Source organism: Canis lupus, chromosome 23 (genome assembly GCF_003254725.2).
Source record: "Canis lupus dingo isolate Sandy chromosome 23, ASM325472v2, whole genome shotgun sequence".
Taxonomy (NCBI): Eukaryota; Metazoa; Chordata; class Mammalia; order Carnivora; family Canidae; genus Canis; species Canis lupus.
The window spans coordinates 39,820,951-39,843,767 of NC_064265.1; the positions used below are offsets into that span (position 1 = coordinate 39,820,951).

The 22,817-nt window shown below is 37.2% G+C and overlaps 1 long non-coding RNA gene across 13 annotated transcripts in view; it reads left to right on the top strand.

Annotated features, from left to right (window-relative positions):
* LOC112661066 (uncharacterized) overlaps window positions 1-22,817 on the top strand; it is a 122,238-nt gene that overhangs the window by 41,701 nt on the left and 57,720 nt on the right. For 10 of the 13 annotated variants that reach the window (XR_007405136.1, XR_007405140.1, XR_007405142.1 and 7 more), the window contains one exon: window positions 3,180-3,288. The exons of 2 other annotated variants lie outside the window; for them this stretch is intronic. This is a non-coding gene — a long non-coding RNA (uncharacterized LOC112661066). Of the gene's footprint in view, window positions 1-1,186; window positions 1,347-3,179; window positions 3,289-22,817 lie in introns of all 13 variants that reach the window. One more of the 13 variants, XR_007405141.1, reaches the window with a different exon arrangement.

The following is a 22,817-nucleotide window of genomic DNA, read 5'->3' on the forward strand; positions in this document are numbered from 1 at the left end:
ATATTGCTTTCATTTCAGTATTGCCATTTTCTAGTGGTGTGTTAGCATTTCTATTGTTATCTGTGCTGTTAATATTTTTAAAATACCAATATATCATATTTGGCAAATATCTATCCCTATGTGCCATTTTTAATTTTTATTTTATTTATGATAGTTCTGCAAATGAATTTATAGTATTGGATTTTTTTTTAAGTTAAAACAATATGTGTACCTATAGCATATAGAATAATATAGTAATCTTTGTCCCTGGCCCACATGTTTACAATGCCACTATCTTAAAAGATAACTAGTATTAACTGCTTGATGTGTAGTCTTGTACATATTTTGTATGTTTAGAGAAACATATGTGGCGTTTTTAAAATCTTTTCTTTAAACATAACCCTAACAAAAATAATTCCTGCTTAATTTAGAAAAATTAGTAGGTTAAAATAATATTATATGACTCAAATAATCAAAGTTGCTATATTTTGTTCCATCAGTTTTTTTATGGAAATGCTTATCACAAATTAATAAGAAAAAATTGAATACTGTGAAGCCATTAAAACATTGTTATTTTTTAAAAGATTTTATTTGTTTATGAGAGACACACAGAGAGAGGCAGAGACATAGCCAGAGGGAGAAGCAGGCTCCTCGCTGGGAGCCCAATGCGGGACTTGATCCCAAGACCCTGGACCAGGCCCTGAGCCAAAGGCAGATGATCAAACACTGAGCCACTCAGGTGCCCTTCAGAGACATTGTTATAATGGTTACTTTATATATACATAATATATTTTTTAAGCCATCCCCTTATTGTTAGACTTTTGTTTTTAATTGAAGTATAGTTAACACATAATGTTTACATTAGTTTCAGGTATACAACATAGTGATTCCAGATTGTGAGATCTTTTTATAATCCTAGAATAATCCTAGAATAATTAGGAACAAAGGAAATTGCACTTGTGTTTTATTGCTGCGTTGAATTGGAAAATCTCTGGTCTTCAGTGACATTGAGAGTAAAGAAATGATTCCATTATTTGGTGTGCTACTGAGTAGTGTTTTACATGTTCTTTATCATGCTCCATAATCACTTCCTATTTCCACTTCCTAAATTCTTGATGTCTAGTTAGAACAAAAGATTTAGTGAAGAATTTTTTTAAATGCTTTAACTATATCTGTTGAACTGATCAATTGCTTTACTCTTTTCCAGTGATCTGTTTTCTCTAATCGATTTTCCAATTTTAAACCTACTTGTATTTGAAAGTCTTATTACCAAGTTCAAATTATTTTACCACAGTGCATCATCTGAAGAATTTAAAGTCCCACTATATCTCATTATAAGTTAAAATTTTAGCTGCTGGCGTAAAATAGTAAGTACAAATATTAGAACTCCTATTTACCGTGAACTGGTGAGCCCCCACTGTGCTTTGTATGGGATCTCTCTCCCTGCACAGCCGTCCAGAAAGTGCTGCCAGGCAGAAACCTGGAATGGCTTTAGGGCTCATCTCATTTGTTTTTCTCTCAGGGATCACAGGTCCTGCCTTGTATGTGGTCCAATATCTATAAAGAGTTATTTTGTATATACTGTCTAATTTTTTAATTGTTTTTGGTGGGAAGACAAGTTGATTCAGATTACTACATTTATGGTCAGAAGTGGAAACCTAACAGATATACTCTTAGAGCAAAATGTGGACAGTTATATAACTCAATACTATTTCTTGTGTTTCTTTTTAACCAACATTCCATTTGGACTTCGGTAGAAGAGCTAGGTACATGTTCTATATAGTACACCAGACAAAAAACTTCCCATTGCTCTAGATTGATCATTGTACTGTCTTTAATCAGAAATGACCTTACGATTTAGACTGTTCACTAGTTATTACATAAAGGAACAACTCAGCATCAGTTAAATATAAATGAAAATCAGTTGCACTCTTACTAATATTTAATCAAAATTGATCTAACAGGTTGGGTTTGGGTAGTTAGGTTAAGGTTAACTTTTTTGAGCTCACTTAGAATGATCGGATCTTTGGGGTAGTGTTATTCTTAATATTTAAGAGGCATACATAATCAGGGACACGTGGGTGGCTCAGTGGTTGAGCGTTCTGCCTTTGGCTCAGGCTGTGATCCTGGGGTCCTGGGATCAAGTTCTGCATCAGGCTCTCTGTGAGGAGCCTGCTTCTCTGTCTGCCTATGTCTCTGCCTCTCTTTCTGTGTTTCTCATGAATAAATAAATAAAATACTTTAAAAAAAAAAAGAGGCATACATATTCTTTAAGAGGCATACCCTGAGGTTATTCCATGGATGAGAATAACTAATTTCAAAAGAAAACAAAAATCATGTAGGCTAAAAAAAAAAAGTGCAATTCCTTTCCTTACAGTAGAAGATCCAGATGATGGGGTCTTTACTGAGAACCTGTCCAATGCCAATTATAAGAAAAATAGTCGTTCTGGGGCTGGCATTTCTACTGTCATAGGACCACTTGTTTGTGATGAGAACAAATGTGGTTGTTGACAAAAATGACAAGTCTTAAGTAATAACTAAAGCCAGGCAGTTTTTGTATTAACTGACAACCTAGAATATTTATACTGCAGTTTTCATGAGAGTTAAATCATGAACTGACAATAATCTAGCCTCAGCTAGTGTTACCTAAGGACTCTGGTATTTGAGAGAATCTAATAGATATGTTCACTATTTCAGTCTTTTTTTTTTTTAAGATTTTATTTATTCATGAGAGGCACAGAGAGAGAGGCAGAGACAGGCAGAGGGAGAAGTAGGCTCCTCATGGGAAGCCTGATATATGGGACTTGATCCCCGGACCTGGGATTATGCCTTGACCCATCAGGCCCTGAGCCGAAGGCAGATGCTCAAGTGCTGAGCCACCCAGGTGCCCCCACTATTTCAGTTTTTAAAATTATCTCATATCTTAATTTAATCCTGAGAATGGGAGGCTTTGGAGTATTTTGTTCGCCTTCCCTCCCAAGCACTTTTTTAAAATTTTGCTTTAACTTTAGGCTTGTTGTTTTTACAAAGTGTGGTCTGAGTGGAATTCTTGTAATCGTGTAATTTTATAATCACATAATTGAAGTGATGTGTTACTCGGTGTGTTTTCTATGGGGTTTTATGTCATAAATTCCTGCCTGAGTTTTGTTCCAGGAAGTAGCACAGACTACAGAGACAAATGTGTGTACTTTGTTTGTCAGGTAATGAAAAGAATGCTGTTCAACATGTTTCCCTTTGTGTCTCAACTGGCAGAAAATGTGAAGCTCAGTTCTGTGCCCAACCCAGATTGCCATTTACTTCAAGCAAAGGGTAATGTCAACTTGCCTTTTACTTCATGAGTATGATTAAAACTGTTCTCCCCCTTCTTACCTTCCCTTTTGAATTTAGGATATATATCCCCTATTCTTCCAAAAACATTTCAACTATCTTATGAAATAAACCTAAGATAATGGAGTAATTAGGAATAAAATGTTCAGAGCAGGTGGTCTGCATTGACCACCTGCTAACAAGAGAAAAATGCTGAGAGAAAGTGGATTTTAGGAACAATGACACATTCAAAAGTGTAACCTTTAGCAAAAACCATGAAGCTATTAGGAACTGAGCAAGGATTTGGGGATTTGGTCACTTTACTGGATCAGTGTATCAATGAAAAGGTGACCGGATTTCAGACATTTGAGAAATGAGATGGTAAGACAGTAAAGCACAGAGAAATAGATTGTCTTTTAAATTAGAATATGAAATGTGCAAGGAACAAGAGATATGAAACACTGTAGCCGAGTCATTTACAAGACAGGGATGGAATTAGAGAAGAGCAGAAACCTACAGTTTTGTATTTCACTTCAATTTCTCATTGTCCTGTGCTAAATATCCTGTGTTTTGTGACCTAAAGCACTTACTCTCCTTTAATTTTCTTCTGAAGTTTTTACATTCATGTGATTAAGAAAATATGCCTGTTGTTTTTTAGGGGGAATTTATTTTCATATGCTTTGTGTCATTTTTCAGAAAAAAAGTAACTTGCTAGTTTTTCTAGTCTTTGCATATATGACCAGTTTTTGTTTTATCAGTGCATTTTTTAAACCCTTGAGTTGAACTTGGGGACCAGCAGCAGGCAAATCATAAAAGATTTGCTACAGTGAATGGCCCCAAAGGTGGAGACTACATATGTATCGGATTTGCTCTAGTATCTACCATGATGCCTGGCTCAGTTGACACCTTAATGAGTCAATGGATGGCTGAATGAGTGAGCAACTCCGTGTCAAGAATCTGTGACTCAGAGGACAACTGGTATCTGAAGTTGAGGCGTATGGGAGACGCAATACTATTTTTCCAATGTACTGATGATACAACTTCAGGAGTATTGGTTTTATGATCATGTTTCTGTTTTGGACTGGTAAACTGTGGCATTTCTGCCTCTGACGATGGACACAGGATTTTGTTAGAGATAAGGTACACTTGGGAGTATCTTTACGTGTTAAAAAGTATGCTTGGAGTCTCTCCAGAGTGGTTCACATTTGGGAAGCTGAGGTCTCTTAACTCCCATCATGATTTAGATGAGGGGTTGACCTCTCAGTATTTGCCACTTGTGGATTAACCAAATGTATATTGTATATGAGGAGACCAGTGTTCTAGGCTCGGATTTGCCCCCTCTTAGCTGAGCTAGGATTATTCCAGCTTTTTGAGTTTCAGCATGCTCTTCTATTAAAACAGCGAGATTGCTTTTCCGATGTGTTTTCTAGCTCCAAAGTTTTGTGAGTCTATTTTAGGAACCAGGTCTGCAATATTTCAGACACCCACCTGTACAGGATCTACTCATTCCTTGCTGAACCGAGAAACCACCTATTATTAGTCATTTTCTTTTTGGCAAATTAGGCCAAATCAGGCCTCTGTCCTTGGCCCTTATTCTAGGGTACAGATTCTCAGGAGATTTCTAGTGCTTTAACAGTAAGAGCTGAGCCTTCCATTTAGAGGCAGGTAGTTTTAGTGAGGTCATAACTTAGTTTACTGAGACAAGTACATGCATAGCAGAGTTGTCACATACTTGTTTATGAGATTACTGTGTCAGCCAGTTGGGTGACAAAATGTAGAGAGCAAGACTGCATTTCACCACCTCTGCAAAATAGAAAATGCTTTTGTTGTTTGTTCAAGTTTTCTATGTTTCCAGCATACAACTGTGAGATAGAGAAAAATGTTATGCACGACTTGGGTTTAAAAACTCAAGTAAAAAAAGAATGACTCCTCTGTTCTTCTGTTTCTTTTCTCTTTTTTTAAGATTTTATTTATTTATTCATGAGAGACACAGAGAAAGGCAGAGACATGGGCAGAGGGAGAAGCAGACTCCCTGCGGGGAGCCTGATGTGGGACTTGATCTCAGGACCCTGGGATCATGCCCTAAGCTGAAGACAGATGCCTAACCACTGAGCCACCCAGGCTTGCCTTTTCTGTTCTTATTGATGATTCCAAACATATAAAGTGTTATACATTTGGGAAAGGATGAAGAAAGTTTTTCATTTCTTTTGTTTTTTTCCTGATTTCTAAAGACATTCATTTTGAGGTATTCATTAGAATGAAAGAATGAATTTAAACTAGAAGGAGAAAAAGTCTCCATGCCAACTTTAATAATTTTTTGCTCCCAGCCCCCATGTCTGATCACCTCTATCAGCTTCTCTCTCCATGTCTTTCTAGTCCTCCTCTCTAATGAGGATAAAAAGATATAAAATTGTCTCTCTGGGCAGGAGGAATGGAGAATCCAAGACTGGAATGAGGGCAGTCAATTTGAAAGTGATTGTGTTATATTCACCCAGACCAGTGATGAGAGTCTGAATGAAGATAGGCTCAACAGGAATAGGAGGGGAGTAGTTTTGAAAAATGTCAATTTTTCAAGCAGAATGTCTAAACTGAGTGATAAGAAATCCGGAAAGACTTGATCTTCTGACTCAGAGGCCTGGTAGGTAGATGGTGGTAGCACCAGCTAATGAGAGAGGACAGTAGGTTTGGGGAGAGATGATCTGTTTGGAAAATGTGTAGTTTGACCGCCTGAAGCCTCCCAGTGATGTTGCTTAAGAGATAGTTGATGATGTAGATTTGTTACTAAGAGAGATTTGCAAGACTGTGTGAGCTGATATTATTGCTCCTAGTTTTAAAGCCAGGCAGCTGAACTAAAGAGGTTAATTAGCAAAGTAAATTGACAATATATGATAGACTGGGCACTCAAATTCATGTGCATTCTGTCCTTGCCTTAACCAGTTGGAGTGAGTCTTTAAAACGAAGGCAGTGGGAATCTTCTGAGAAAGCAAAGATTTTTCTCTGAGAAATCTCTACTGGAGTGTCTTCCTGTCATCAAAGGAAACTATGTTTGAGAAAAGTGAAAGTCTGGAAGAACTTTTGAAGCTAGTGCATCATGACCTTTCACCTGCCTCCCCACCTTTCTCTTTCAAAATGGGTACTTGCTGCCCGAGTCAACACACATACCACAAACATGGGTTTTGGATAGGATCTGGGAGCTACACAGACTTTGGTGGCTCTGGGGTTAGCTTATTCTACTTCCTGTCAAATAAACCATTTCATTTGATGCTGTGGTTCCTGTGGTTACTATTCAGGTAGGGGGTCGAGAGAGTTTACAAGCAAAGCAGTGAACTCTTTCTCTTCTAGCACTGTTGGTAGCCAGATGGCTTCATTCTGTTCTCTTTTTCCTCTCCACACTCCTCCCTCACAGCCTGTTTATTCCTCTTCCACTCAACACCACATTGGCCCCAGCTCTAGCACTGACCACATAGCTCCTTTAGTTATGAGCTTTCTATCTACCACTCTTTGTGCCACCTTACTCTGGAGAGTGGGAACTCCTATACCACATAAGCTGGGTCTTGACTAAGCCAATGTGCCACTATAAACATGAGAGGAATCTCCTGTTGAGATTCCTATTCTCAGCCTGAGAAAACTCACCAGCATTTGCATACCAGGACAGCCTGATTCATAATGTCTGATCCCTGCCATTCTACATCCTCTTTATGAGATGGTTAAAGCAACCTTTTTTTAAAAAAAAAAACAAAAAAAACAAAAAACAAAAACAACCTTTAAAAAGTGTTTTCCCAAATATTTTTCTTTGATTCTCAGTTCTTTGCTCTAAATTGTAGTTGTGCCACTGGCGTAATCTCAGTGGCTTTTTTCACTGGAAGCCATTTTATTCCATTACCTACACTTTAATGCCTTGAAACTGCCATGAAAGTTTTATAGGCTAATTTTTAAAAGTACCACAAAAGTGAATGAGAGGCAATATATCTTAGGATATCAGAATACAACAGTATTATTCTGTATTTTCAGATCTCCTTGAACCTTATGATCCCATGAGGCTTTATGGAATACATAGTAAATGCAGCCTGGTTGGAAATTTTTGGTGCCTGTGCTGACATTTCATATTAGCACATTACCAAGGGTTTTAGTAACTATATAAAATGGGAGGCTCATTAATGCATATAAAATAAGTTAAAAGTACTCATTTTCAATTGATAGGTTTTTAAAGTAGCTTCTCCTAGTACTGGGCCATCTGAAAGAGCATGCTACTTACTGGTTCCAGTGAAGAAAGACAAGCTTCACTCTACTAAGAGGTACAATGCAAGATTTGCCAGGTAGGAATGGATGAGGTGAGATGTGCAGAAAATTCACTTCAGTGCCCTTCCAGTAACCTATATCTTTTCTTCCAAGATCGATCCCCAGTCTTTTATTTGCTTATTTTTGATTTATTTCCACTACAGAATTTTTCCAATAATGCTAGTCTTTTGCTGTAATCAGGGCTGTGACAAAACTTCAGCAGTCCTTATGCAGCATTGTCGTGTTTGCATTGGATCAACTGGGCTTTAGCAAATACCATCCTTCAGTGATAGGGGCGGAAATGATGTGGCAGGAGCTATGGTGATAGGGAAGGTTCTATTTAGGACATCTCATTCCCCCTTCATTGTGCAACCCATCAAGTGCCATTTCCTCTTCACTTAACAAATACTGTTCTGTATTGTTCTAATCTTCTTCATTCCATTGGACTAATATGTCTATTCTTTTGTGAAAGTCATGCATGGCATGAAAATGTTTGACTGTGATTAAAAATTGTTAGCCTTCACTTTTTAGTTATAATGATAATTTAATACCAGATTTGCAAATTATTTAAATAGGCCTGTTCCAGTCCCCTAACCTTTATACCTCTCTCCTTTTCCTTATCTTTTGGTTCAGATAGGGATTTTAGAAGAAGACATTGTGAATTAGAATAAAAGTACAAATGATGGTGAGAACTTTCCTCTAAAATCTATATCCAGCAGAACGACCAGGAGGGCTTGTTCAAATATAAATTGTTGTACCATTGCCAGCCCTTTTGCCACCAGAGTTTCTGATCCAATAACCTGGAATGGGGCTGAAAATTATATTTATGTCAAGTTCCCAGGTAAGGTGATACAGTGGGTCTGGAGACCACACTTTGATAATCCCTGCTCTAAATCAAATGTAGTGTTGAATTGAAATTTTTGCCTCAACCCCTTGCTTTTCTATCCCATGTAGTTTCTTTTTCTATCTACTCAGTCCTATCTCTAAATGGACAGTGGCATCTGTATAGGACAGTGGCATCTGTGATCATACATATCAAAAAAACATCAAAGTCTCAGCCACTGTCTCCTTAGCCCTTCAGAAGTTCTTTCTCTAAACCCTCAACATACGTTCACATTCCCCTTAGTTGGGCTTCTGTATCTCTCATCTTCTTGACGATTCCTTTCAGAAGAACTATCTTGGGTGGACCCAGAAACTCCTTAAAATCCGAATCCAATATTTTTACCCTTTTATCTCACACAGAATAATGGATGCAAGACGTGTGGCAACTTCCCATTTCCTCCTCTTAGCTATAGCACATAGATTAGAATTGACCAAAGAGTTGAATCCCTGGATGGATCTACACCTACTTCTTTCCTAAGGAAGGGGTATTGAATTTTTGATGCATCTCTTTAAATTTTTCCTGCATCTGTACTTAAACACAGGTGGCTGTATATCAAATAGAATGTAAAAGCAAAGGTAGAGAAAGGAAATGACGCAAAGCTTTTACCGAGGTACGGTAATCTTGCTGACCTCGGGCTTTTGCTCCACACTACGTGGTTATCTTGTACCAAAAAGCCTTCATGACATGTGATATAATAAGTAATTATAATTGTTGTAATTTACAGAAGGTTTGAATAAATGTCAGGAGTAGACTAATGTTTCCATGCCTTTCTCAAACCTCACAAAACACAATGCAAGTATCACTGCTTCAATGAGGAAAGTGAATGTTAGAAATCTAGTTTGCTCAAAATTCCTCAGTAATTGGCAGTGCTGGTATTTGTGCTCAGATCTCATTTCAGAGTTCATCATCTTCTCAATGCCATCATGTGTAGTCAGCAGGATACTTTAAAAAAGCAAATTACTTTGAGAGGGAAAAACTAATTTTGCTGTGGGAAGCTAGCTGCCGCTCATGCTAAGTGATCTGGTAACTAACAATAATAGTGGTAATAGTAATAATAAATATTGATAACATTTATTGGAACTATATTCCAGGCTCTGTGCTTTACATGATTTTTTTTCACTTAATCTTAGAGCAGCAGTATGATACAGGTACTACTGTTATCCGGATAATGCTTTCTAGTCTTAATGGATTTTATGTGCATTTTGGTTTAATCAGTTTACTTTTTGACATTATTCAAGTTTCATAAACTTCATTGGCGTGGATTTCCTCACCTGTAACATCAAGTGGTTAGATGATATGATACGGGGTTTTCATGCTACTAGCTCCAGCATTCTCTAATTCTGTGAAATAGAGGCTGTCTTTTGAATTTTGTTCATAATTCCAAATTCTGGCTTTCATTTCTAGTTGAGTAGAAGATGAGAGATGTTCTTATATTTTATGATAAACTTTTACTCACACAAGTCTCCTGTAAGTTTTTAATTAGGAAAATAAAGCATGCTCATGAAAGAATAAATAGTATAGAATTTTAAAATGTAAAAATCCCCTTTCTAGTCCTACTCTCATGCTCATCTCATATCCAGAAGAAACATATTTTTTAAAAGATTTTGCTTATTTATTCATGAGAGACAAAGAGAGAGATGCAGAGACATAGGCAGAGGGAGAAGCAGGCTCCATGCGGGGAGCCCTACATGGGACTCTGTCCCGGGACTCCAGGATCACGCCCTGAGCTGAAGGTGGCTCTAAACCGCTGAACCACCTGGCCTGCCCCAGAAGAAACATAAGTTTGTATAGACACTTTAAAATTCTGCCTAACAAAATCAATTCCCAAAATTTCTCTCCCATAGGCATCCAGATTTCCTTATATCTAAGGTGTGAGTAAAACAGAAGAATTCCACATTCTGGAATAGTGAGTGCTAAGTATGTGGGTTTTGTTAATGTGAGTGCCCATATTTGGAAGAAAGAAGAAAACAACAAAACCTAATCGAGTCTAGTCCCTGGGAACATGGCACAAAAAATGGCTCCCATGTCTTCCACCAGTTTAAATAGGTGCTCTCAGTGTTCTGGGAATGGGGTGATAGAAGCACCCTATTGGTCTGACTGCCTAGCTCTGCCCAGTGGGGGCAGGTTGAAGGCAGTAGCCATTGTGGCCAAGAGTGTAGACCTGGGAGCCAGACCATCTGAATTTAAATCCCAGGGCTTGGGATCCCTGGGTGGCGCAGCGGTTTGGCGCCTGCCTTTGGCCAGGGGCGCGATCCTGGAGACCTGGGATCGAATCCCACGTCGGGCTCCCAGCATGGAGCCTGCTTCTCCCTCTGCCTGTGTCTCTGCCTCTCTGCCTCTCTGTCTGTCTCTGTGTGACTATCATGAATAAATAAATAAATAAAATCTAATAAATCAATCAATCAATCAATCAATCCCAGGGCTGATACTTGTGTGCTTTTGGGCAAATTACGTCTTTTTTGCCTCTGTTTCCCCATGTGTAAGGTTGTTTTGAGTAATTAGGTGAATTAATATATTAAGAATTTCAAACAGAACCTAGAATATAGCAATCATTACATAAAGGTTGGCTAAATAAAACGACGCAGAATCCTTTTCTGTAGTCCCTCCTGATAGATGGTTTTGCTCACAGTTGTTCCTGAATGCCTAGCATGGAATTTGGCAAATTTTAGTTGCTCAATGCATATTTTTAAATGAGCGGTACTTGAATATTTCTGGAGTCAGGGATCAGAACTCCATGATAAGTTCATTTCCTAGTTGGATAGCTCTAGATGATAGAAAATACTTAACTTTAGTAAGTCAAAAGCATGCCACCTGTCACTTCCACCCATTATTCCTGGTTCCAAATTCTGCAGCAACTCACCGTGACTCCTACACATTGATTGGTGGCATTTCCTCACATATTTTGAAGATGGTTTATGTGCTTTTTCTCTTTTTAGAGTGAAGCATTTGTCAATAATTACTCCATAGTTTGGTATCTAGATACCTTATATTGACTACCAACATTTTCCTTTCAGAACTTTCCCTCCTCTGACCTTAGCCCACTCATAAAATTTTTGGATTATTAGGAATCCCCTTTATGGCACCCCACCTGACTAGTGACTTTTTTTAAATTTCACCCAATAAAATCTTAGTTGACCATGATCTATTCTTAAGACTCAACCCTATGATAAGCTTGTATATTAATTAAAGTTAAATTATTTTTGCTTCATAGGGGTTTCATTTGTCTTCAGATATGGCTCCAGTTCTTTAACTTCAACAGACCTTAGGTCTTGCCCTGATCATTTTTTACATAGATGATTGTGTTTACTTCCCTCCTTCCAATGTTTTCTTGATATTGCTACCAGAATTAAAATTCCTAAAGATTTTTAGCACATTTCTGGCCTTCTTAGAAATCATTGGTAACATCTCTGTTTACAGAAGAAAGTCACTTTTGTGTAACCAGACACATGATTAGCTTTTTAAACTATTTTCCTAGCCTCATTACCTGACCATTTTTCTTATTATACTACGTACTCCTCTAGTCAGTTAGGTAAGACGGCCATGGAACAGATGCTTTTATGTCTTTGGATCTTTGCACATGAAGCTTCTTTAACCTAGAATGCCTTCTCTTCTCTGCTTTGTAATAACCCTTTACCTTAACCAAATCCTCCGTATTCTTCTGTGTTTAATTCAGATACCTCCTCTTCTATATCCTTGAGTCTCCCAGACAAATTTCATCATTTGCATTTTTAGTATTGACTTAATACATGTTTGTTTCTTTGTACATATAAATCATTGTATTTTAGCTGTTTATGTGTGATTATAGTTGTAATCATATTTAGTATCTTATGGTTAAAAATGTACTTCTATTTGGTCTTCACATTCTGTAAATTAGAATTCCTATTGTATATATAGATAAAATTGGAGACAAAACAGTCTCTGAATGTGGTTAATACCTCGATAATTTAGATAGTATTTCTTCAGACTTACCACATATGAAGCCTTATTCTGGGTGTCTTAAACAAGTAATGAATGATTTAATTTCTTACCACAGCCCCATAAGGTTACTACAAGTACTGTGTTTCATTGAGTTTTAAGATCTATCTTGTTTACTTAGCTGCTGTTACATAACAAAGCTCCCCCAAATGAAGTGGTCTAAAATAATAAATAATCTTGCTCAGGAACCTATAGAATGGTTTTGCTGATCTGAGTAGGCTCAGATAATTTTACAAAAGCTCACTCATGCATCTGTAGTCAAATGGTGGTAGGCTGGGTATGGAGTAATCTAGTAAAATTTTGGGTAGAATGAATTGTCTTTGTTCCAAGTGGTCTCTCCGCTTTCTAACAAATTGGGGGGGTGGGGAGGTGCATTTTCCTAGTGATGGCAGAGTTCAAGGGCCAAGTGGAAATGCACAAGACCTCTTGAGTGTCAGTCTGCAATGGGCACGTTATTATGTCTGTCATATTATACTGGCCCAAATTGGTCACAAGGCAAGCAGAGATTCAGGTATTGGAGAAATAGACTTCTTGATAGGAGAAGCTGTGAAGTCATGTTGCAAAAGATGTGGATTGAGGGAAGGGAAGAGTTGGTGTCATATGTATAATCAAGCTGCCAGACCCCCCCACCCCCGCCCCACTGAACTATAACATCTCTTCCAGAGACAATTTGTGTTTGCTTCTGCTAGTCACCTGGAGCATGACCAATCTAAGGCCACTTTCAATTAAATTCATTTTTGAGGTTTTTCAGACCATACTGATAGCGTGAATTCAGCCTACAAGGATACTGACTTCTTATTTCTTTAAATTTTTGTGTTTTAAAGATTTCATTTATTCGAGAGAGACAGAGCTAGTGAGAGGGGGCAGGAGTGGGGAGGAGAGAGAGAAGCAGGCTCCCAGCTAAGTAGGGGGCCCAACAATGCAGGCTCCTCCCCAGGACCCTGGGAGCATGACCTGAGCCCAAGACAGAAATTTAACCTACTGAGCCACTCAGGCACCCCTGACTTCTTATTTATATTCCAGGGAACATATTTCTTCCCTTTGCAGTTTGTCAGAGTAGAGTCATGCAAGTTTCTGATCTCCTGCTCTGTATGTCCGGTCTTTTTCTCATTTGTCATATTGAGGTCATAACCACTTTACATGGGATCTTCTTTTTAACTTCCTGCTTTGGTGGTTTTTCTTTTGTAGTAGTCTTGCAATGAAGCACATCTTCGATAAAGTCTGGTATATCTCTACTATAAAGATGAGGAATTTGAACCATGTTAAGTTTAATTAAGTTTCCAAAGGCCTGGCTGCTAAACAGTAGAAGGATGAAAGCCCAGGTATTCTGGCCTACTACTAGCCACTGCCATTATTCAATTATAGAATTGAATATTTAACTTTAAAAAAATGCATTATGACTTAGAAATTTCCATATATTGTGCCTTTTATCACCACTGTCTTCACAGTTGATGGAGATTACCTAATTTAATATGTACATACATATATAAAGGATCAAATATAAATAATATGCTTTGTCTTTCAGGTAATACACATTATTCTATTAGTGACCTAACTTTATAAAGTTAATATATATTCAAGATCTAGAATAATTCAATATATTAAGAGAGACTTTCCAGCATTTCTTAAAAAATAATATTTCTGTAATCAACCTATTTTAATTAGTTCTGTCTCTATCTTCATAAAATACTGACACTCCCCAAGGCTAAAATGCCCGTTGCTATCTTTGGTCTGATAACCATGTCTATCTACTAAATTATCCACTGTTAAAAATAGGGGCTTCATAATTATATGAGTCACTTAAACTCCTTAATTGAAATAATTCATATGCAGTAGACAACTAACAAATATTAATGAAAAGATAATGAATTGAAACCCCAATAACATTTTTATCTAGCTGTGAAAAAGCTATGATTTTGAAATTTTAATATTTAGTTTTTTAATTTTGCAAAGAATTACCTTGTTGCCCTAAGCTGTTGTTTTTTCCATCTAGCTTTAAAGTTTAGAAGTATTAAACACTTTTTTTTTTTAATTTCATACAAGTTGAGATAAGCTCTGAAATATTTGCCAATAAAGAACCACAAGTTTTTCTCAGGCTGCAAAGCAGCAATGGGATATTAAATATTTAAAAACCCTACAAAGTTTTCTTTCTGAGCTGCCAAGCTTTTCTAAAGAAACCTATTAAAAGAATTCCCTCCAGTATCCATAAGATGCCCACATTTCATGAATATAGGTAATACCTTTCCCTCCATGTTATAAATAAATCTAAAATTTCTTCTTACTGAAACTCCTAAAAGTAAACATATGATGCTTTTTCTCATCAAGCTCTAAGGAGATCCCCACATAGATTTTCACCACCTACAAATAGCCAAGCTTTGGTTATTAGAAAATGCCATATGTTTCTCAGTCTGGCACCTTGGTACGTGGGTTTTTAGTTTTCTTCCAGTTGGAGATGTGCAGTGTCAGACTGTAATACTAATACATAAGACAAATAGTTCAGAATCTTTTTAGTTTCTTAAGTAGATTTCTGGGCATACTTAATTCAACAGATTTGGAGTTGACATATGTTATAGCCATATTTCATTTTGGGTAAATAAACCAGTGATCTTCCAGTAAAGATTTTTCAATTATTTTTTGACGCAAAAATTTTCTCCCAAATGCCAAATTTTACCAATTTTAGTCTCCCCCTTTTTTTTCTGCTAGCCTTTTACATTTTATTTTATTTTATTTTATTTTATTTTATTTTATTTTATTTTATTTTATTTTATTTTATTTTATTTATTATTTATTTATTTTTTTTATTCATGAGAGAGACACACAGAGAGAGGCAGAGACATAGGAAGAGGGAGAAGCAGTCTCCCTCCTGCAGTCAGCCACTGAGCCTCCCACGTGCCCCTCTCATCTTTCTTTTTTTTTTTTCTCTTTAGACTGCATTATGTTAGTTCAAAGAGATTTTTGTCTTTCAGTCTCAAAGTGTGACTAAAATGGTAAATATTTAGTAGTTCTTCTTCATAATCATTTGGTTGCTATCATACAATGTATTTCTTTTTTAAAGTCAGCTTTTCAGACAATGTCTGTTGCCTTTAAAGTTTCATTTATTTTCAGCATAAATCCTTGAAAATTATTTTTGTTCAACAAATTGTTGGTGGGTATAGTAGTAACACTAGAGAAAGAATAGTAGCTAACTTTTTACTTTGGAGGGTTTTAAATGCTCTGTTTGCCTCAAGATAATACAATTAAGCCAAAAAAAAAATGTACAATGCTTTTTAGTTCTAAGGACTAAGTAAAAAAACACACACACCTAAAAAAACATTACACTAAGAGTAGGTTTGTTGTGTTTATTTGGATCTTACAGAACTATTATAGTGTAGAAAGATTCTGAAAGCTTTTCTTGCTTCACCTGTTCAAAAATGGAATGAAATTAAGTCTGTGTGATAGTCTCTAGAGATGACTGGCATCTATTTCTTCTGTTTCTGTGCATAGATGCCACTCCTCCATCCAAAAGTGGAGTGTAATTCTTCTCTCCATAATTCTGGGCTGGCCATCTGAGTGCTCTAATCAATAGAATGTGGCATAAGTGGCATTCCAGGTCTTCTGGGTCCAGGCCTTACACGCACTAGGGGTTTCCTATTTCTTCTGTTTAGAACTCAGCGGTCATTCTTTGAGGAGGTCCAGTAGCCATATAGATAGGTCCACATGGAGGAGAACCAGGGCCTCTGCCTTTTAGCTCCAACTGAGCTCCCAAATGGAACTGTGTGAATTTCCTGCTGTATGAAGCAGGCCTTTTGGACCTCATACCTGATGTGGGAAACAAGGTCAGAAGAAAAATTATCAAATTGTCTTACTACTTGCAGCCTATTGACAAGTCCTTGAAGTGGGCAGAGAGACATTCCTCTAGGGACTCAACTGCCTGGATATTGACACTTTGCTAAGGGCAAAAGGCAATCTTAGCCCGACCCCCAGGATCCTGTAAGTCTACTTTAACATAAAAATTCCTTTGGAAACTTCATCACTACCCCACCTCCCCTCCAAGATACATGTTGGCAATCATCCCCAAATATATGACCTACCGATATACATCTGAAGGGTCTCAATGAGTAAGGGACAGGTGGGGCTATGTAGAGAATGATAGGTAGGGGGCTGGTTGGTTGATCAGGCTCACAGAAATCCCAGAAATGCTGAAGGGTAATGAAATCAGAGATAAGGGAACAAATCAGACCAGCCTGCCCTGGGTGTCAGAGGTGGGGGTCTTTTTATGGCAATCACATTGTGACCAACAAAGAATTACCACGCCCCAAAGAAAAAGTAAGCCATTAAAGATGTTACCACCAGTCCTTACCCAAATTAAGACATCATAAGAATGATAAGGCCACAGGCTCCCTGGTCAGTTCTGTACAAAAGAATGCCCATGTTGGCAAACTGGTCTGGACCCCTCTCACTTCTGAGAGCTTCTTCTCTATCCTTAATAAAATTTTATTGCTTTGCTCACTTTCCTTGTCCACAGGATTCATTCTTTGACTCCATGGGACAAGAACCTTATGTCCTGCTTCTCAGCCATCTTAGTATCCCAACCTATATCATGTGAAGCACAAAACACACCTAGTCAACATGCACGTATAGGAATATGTAACTAGTATTAGTGATTCTGTATAAGAGGAAGATTAGGAATAGGTCAGATCATTGAAATGAGATCTGGGGGATCAAGGAAATGGTACCAGGGAAAGTGCAAGGGAAGTTTAACATTCTAAACTCTAAATTCTTCAGTTTCTCATGTTGAATTGGGGCGAGGGGGGGCATTTTACCATGATTCTCTAAGTACTGTCCTTACCATGCCCTCGGGACTCAAAAGAGAGAAAGGCTAGTTTATAATCTAAAAAAGGCTGTATTACTTTTAGCCAATCAGTATATGCACCAGGAAGCCAGAAAGGTGTGTGGAGTGGCTCTTCTTAATCTCAGTAATTTTTATGCATCCAAAGTACACCAGGGATGGATTAGGGGTCAGGTCTTCACGCTATTCATATTGCTGTCTTGGCTTCTCAGAGCACTGATCTTGTCTCCTTTCCTCCTCTAGCATTAACCTTTCCTCCTCTAGCATTAATTCTGTGCTGTCTTGTGACCCTCACCTGCCCCTTCATTCTAGAGAGTGCTCCTGATGTTAGTATTTGGAGAAGGTAGTTTGAGACAAACTCCTCCCAGGAGTACAACCTCAAAGTCCGAGGTCTCCAAGACAGTCTTTCAGGTTTACTGCCAGTTTTATTGCCAACTTTGCTTAGCATTGTAAGGGTTGTTATGCTAAAATATTGAGTCGCTTTTTTCTTTCTCAATTGCTTTACAGAACGCAGCCTTACTTTCCTTTGCATTGTATATTCTGTATCCTAGGGAACCTCTCCTTGCCACTACTCCCCTCCCCCATACAGCACAACCTGTCACAAAACGACAGCCTCAGATTTTAAATCAGTAGGTCTTTCTTGTTGACTTTTTTTTTTTCCCCAGAATATTTTCAGTGCCTCAGCTTTCCCGATGAAAGTAGTTTCCTTGTCTCAAGGGGAACCCTCCCCACCTCCCACAAAGGAAAAATGCTTTTATTTCTGTTACTGACATACCAACAAGCCTGTCTTACTTTCCTGCAGTTCAGAGTGACTCGTCTTATTGGTGTAGAGACTTCGCTGGATTGATGAAGTTTTTCCTTTATTAAGTTTTGACCACAAGGTTTCAATGGTTTGAAGCATCTGAAAGAGACTTTTCAGGGGCATTAGACTGGGTGTTGGAGTATTCTCTCCAGGTCTTGGTAGAACTTCTACTCACCTCTGTGGGAGCCAAAGTGATGACTTGTATAAATATCACTGATGGTCATCTCCTGGCTTCCCACGGGTCTGTGAGGTTGCTCCTTTTGTTCTTTTGTTAAATGCTGTTACTGGCTACTTTACACTTTAATGGTTTGGTGAAGTGCACTTGCCTCTAAAGCTATTAACCAAAGGCACTAACTTCTAAGAATTTTAAGGTTGATTAGAATATTCACAAAAACATGACTTAAGAAAAAAAGATAGCCAGAGGGAAATATTTGTGTGTAATAAAACCAAAATGAAGTTAGGATTCAAAAATTACCGAAGTCTCTTAAGTCTTTGTAAAGGAGTGCATGCAGTATTAGGATGAAGCAAAAATTCAGACAGTTAATGGCAGGTACTGAAGCCAGCACAATAATACCAGAATCCATTTTAATTGTATGAAAGGTTTAATATGCTGAACCTAATAGCAGCATCCAAGCTATTTGAAAAATTTAGCATATTATGAAATTTTACAATTTAAAATAGCCAATTATGACTTTTTAAAGTATTAGGCTATAGTGAATCTTTTTACGTAGTGTTTAGAAATACATGTAAAAGCAATTCCTTGCAAATTCACAGCAACTGTGAAGTATCAATCCTTTTTTTTTTTTTTTAAGGAAATAGGGAATACAAATTATCATCCAGATATTTAAAAATAAAAAGCTGGCTGTTAAAAAATTGGGGGTCGTTTCAAAGATAGATTAGATCGATTTCTTGATTAATTTAATGAAATGCTCAGCTCTCAAAAACAGAGTAAAGCCTATTTGAAGACCTGGGACCTTTGGGCATATAGAGGTCATGTCTATATCAAGGAGAACAATACATTATTTGCAAAATGCCATTCTTTCTACATATTTGTCATGAGTTTTCTTGAAAATTAATGATAGTCCTCAGAAATAGCTGCTGTCCGTCCCTGTAGATTCTGACAACAGAGATTGTGCCCACACTACATTCATTAGTAGGAGAATTAGAAAATATGTCAGCAGGATGAAAAAGCTGATGGCAGATATTTTACTTCTATATTTAAAATTCCAAATGACCTTAGTTGCAAGTAATCTTGAATTTCAGAAAGCTCCTTTACATTTTCACATTACTCAGTGATTTTTTTTTTCTGTTTTACTGTCTCAATTACTTTAAAATACTGAAGTATCTTCTATATCCTCAAATCAGGATTCAGAAATTAGTGGTTTTATTGTTTTTTTTTTGTTTTGTTTTACTAAATTCTAATCTTTCATATGTAGGTAGTAGATGTATTTCCTCTAAGCCTACTAAATAATTAATAAATACTTTATTCTTTAAACACTTAAGATAATTAGTGGTAAAAATCACACTGGCCACATATCATATGAATTTTCTTCCTAATATCAGACCATATATTGAAATCTAGGAGGTAGAGAGAATCAGACATGTTCAGGAAAAGGATTCTGTGCATATAAGATGTATGCAAGTGAGTTTATAGGATCAAAGATAGGGATTTGGGTATGAACATATCTTGACAATAATAATCCCTAATGCTTATTAAGCCCTTTTCATTTAGTCAACATGCTCAATACATAAATGAGGCAATATTAGATTACTATTCCTGTAACATTATGATATGTATGCCCATTTCACAGGTAAATACATCAAGTGATACAAGATTAAAAGCCTTGTGCAATGCCACACAGGTTAGTTATTTTAACTCAGACTGAATCCAGATCCCAGGTTCTCAAATTAGGGATTCACAGTATAGTAGAGACAGGGCAAGGATGGTGGAAAATATGGTCACAGACAGATTCTTATGCTATTGATGAAAACTGAACTAATCATTGTCTCCAAAATAAGCCCAGTAAGTGCTCTTATTTTAAATACATAAGATGCTCTGCAGTTTTACCTTCATATTTATGTGCTCTTGTCTTTCTGCTTTACTTATTTTATGTAAATTAGGGCATTGATTTGAAACCCAGTTCACCTAGCACTAAACAGATCTGCTCTGAATTCTAGGATGCCTGGGAAAAGCTTTTGTTGAGTAGATTATTTCTCTTTCTCATTTTGTATTCCTGTGGCCTCATATTTGCTCCCAGAATTGTAAAATTTTAGGTTCCAACCATTGTTTAGATATTGACCCTTCTGCTTTCATTGTGAGAGTGACAAGTAGGTGACAAACCAGGAAATGTGTAGTTGAGCTATTGCAAAACTCTCTTCTGAAGGGGTCACAGATTTTTAGAACACTCTGAGCCTATTTTAAGAAGATACCAGGCTCTTTGATTATAGAAGCTTACAAATAATTGTTGACTCTATTGGTGTATCACTGCAAATATTATAGATTAAATTTAATCAAAGGCTTGGGAAATGTTACTAGCCCCTCATTGCCCACCACTGCTCAGAAGAGTTCCAAACTTCTATAAATTTATTCTAATAAATGTATTTCTAGTTTCATAATAGAAGGAACAGTCTAAGGCTGGGACTTTCTGCCCCTTTGTATTTTGAAAGTCAAACAAAGATAGGAATCTGTATAGGGGAATTGAATTTTCTGGTTTTAGTAAGTCATGCTAATATAGTAACTAATGATGATGATGTATTGAGTCTTGTAATATGTAAGTATTGAGTCTTATAATATGCTTCTGGGAACTGTGCTTAATAAACACTTTAAGCATTTATTATCTCATTCAATCTTTATAACAACACAAGAATAGCGTTCTTAACAATTCCCTCTTACTGATGAGATTTGGAAATTCTTTTTTTTTTTTTGTATTTTTTTTTTTATTGAAGTTCAATTTGCCAACATATGGTATAACACCTAGTGCAAGATTCTAAATAGCTTACTCAGCATTGTACAGTTAGTAATGGGGAGTTTAGTCTTAAAACCTACAGTCTCATTCTAGGTTCTAAATTTTCATCAGTGTCTAAGTAAAAGGCAAAAGTCCAAGCAATTATATTTCTTGGATGTTTGGGCAATTGGTTGGTTACATCCTGCTAGCTAGGGCTGCTATAGCAAAGTACCACAGACTGGGTGACTTAAACAGCAGCCATTTATGTTCCCATAGTCCTGGAGGCTAGCATGCCCAAAATCAAGGTGTCGGCAGCTGGTTTCTTCTGAGATGCTTCTTTCAGTGCTGTAGTTGGCCACTTTCTCACTGTGTCCTCACTTGGTCTTTGTGCATGGCCCCTTCTGGTCCTCTTCTTTTTCTTATAGAGTCACCAGTTATATTTGATTAGGACCCAACTTATGACATCATTTAACCTTAATTATCTCTATAAAGATCTTATCTTCAAGTCACATTGGGTGTGCCGGGCATTAGGGCTTCAGCATATGAATTTTGGGGGATGCAGGTCAGCCCATAACACTTGATACCACAGATATGAAATATCTCGGAGACTAAGTTTTCATATTTATATAGCTGTGTCAGCTAGTATAGGTGAGTATAGGTCTCTGCTTTGTGATGTTAGTATAAAATTACTGCCATTCATGAATTCATTCATTCAAAAAACAAACAAAAAAAGACACAAAACCCCACGTTATTCAAGGAAGGATAAAAAGAGAAAGAATACCAAGAACTAGTCATTATGAACTATGGAAGAAAGTGTGCAGAGTACCTCCATTTCTGCAGAAGGTTTTGAAAGTTTTCTAGTAGTTTAATGATCAACCTTCTTATATAGTCACTGACTTTCTAAAACGATTTTGTTTATTTGAGAGAGACAGTGTGTGAGTGGGAGCAGAAGCAAAGGAAGAGGGATAAGCGCACACTCTGTGTTGAGCGCAGAGCCAAGTGCAGGGCTTGATCTCAGGACTCTAAGATCATAATCTGAGCCAAAATCAGGAGTTGGACGTTCAACTGACTGAGCCATCCAGGAACCCCCCTATAGTCACTGACTTTTTGAAATGAAATGTTAAAGAGAATAAAAAGCCTTTAATAAGAAAAAATTTGCTTAAAAATTTTATTTATTTATTTATTTATTTATTTTTTAACTATCTGGGCTATCTTTTCTAGTTGTACCCATTCCCTAATGTCTGAAACTGGAGACTCTATTGTTATTTATAAGGAGATAGCAGAGGTGCAAAGAATATACTGGGCATGCATTTGTGGAAAAGAGGTCATTGTTGTCTGAGTCCTGAATCTAACTTTAGGACAACTGATAAATAGTCCAGAGAAGTGCAACTCAGAATGCATTCTGAAGAAAAGTTTTATGAGATATTGTGTAACAAATTCTCTTAATACATTTGAAAAATTGGTTCACAGAGTGGTTCTACCTAAAGGATCAGCAAAGTCTTATGATAAAGCCATTTGATCAGTGTTTGTAAAAAGCAGTATTAGTATAGCTCCAAATTGGTATTTATTGGACCCAGTAGGTATATAAGGGGCTATAAAAAGTACTTTCAGTCTCTGTTCATAAGCAAGCAGGGGCGATCAAATAGAGAAGTTAAATCTAATTGAAATTCTTAGGAGGGACACCTGGGTGGCTCAGAGGTTGAGCACCTACCTTTGGCCCAGGGTGTGATCCTGGAGTCCCAGGATTGAGTCCCACATCGGGCTTCCTGCATGGAGCCTGCTTCTCTCTCTGCTTATGTCTCTGCCTCTCTCTGTGTGTCT